This window comes from Anabas testudineus, chromosome 1, assembly GCF_900324465.2.
Source record: "Anabas testudineus chromosome 1, fAnaTes1.2, whole genome shotgun sequence".
NCBI classification, from domain to species: Eukaryota; Metazoa; Chordata; class Actinopteri; order Anabantiformes; family Anabantidae; genus Anabas; species Anabas testudineus.
The window spans coordinates 6,898,302-6,899,052 of NC_046610.1; positions in this window are offsets into that span (position 1 = coordinate 6,898,302).

Below are 751 nucleotides of genomic sequence, written 5' to 3' on the forward strand. Positions count from 1 at the left end.
ACATTTTTTACATGTTTTTGTTGAATTCCATATTTGTTCTGTCACAATTTCATTGTCTCCAGTAATTATGACATCATACACCATCACCAGGTTTTCATTAAACGCATTAACACAGTTTAACAGGATCATTATGACTGAGTTGTGGGCAGGTGACACATGAACACCTCTTTCTCACATGAAACCTGCAACATAACAGCTTCAGATATTCAAGAGTGGTGGTTTCCGTCATTCACACATAACCTCCTACACATAACATGACAGCTCCAGGGAGAGAAAAGGCACCATCTTTAATCTAAATTTAATCAGAAGGGACACCCAGCCAAATTCAAAACATAGAGCGGAAACCTCTTTTACCTCCAAAAAGCCTGGCACACTCTTTCATAAAGTAAATAATTATTGTTTTATGTCAAATAACATAAAGTAAGTTAGTTAGTAGATCTGACTCAACAATGTTAACACTCAAAACATATTAGTAAAATACCCCGAATTAAAATATGTGACAACAATTTGTGAAATATCAGTAAAAAATGTGAAAATATTTAGTATAGTTAGTAAAAAATAAAATGTTAACACGAAACTGGAAAACATTGTAAATGTATCAGTAACATGTAAAGAAATGACACATCTACGCATTGTGTATCTACTGTTCAAAAATATTCTGCATCATCGAAACTGATACCTGTGGGAGTGCACTGAACCAAGTAAGGTTGTGTTTTAGTATTTAAAAAGAGGAATTTTTGTTCCGGTTGAC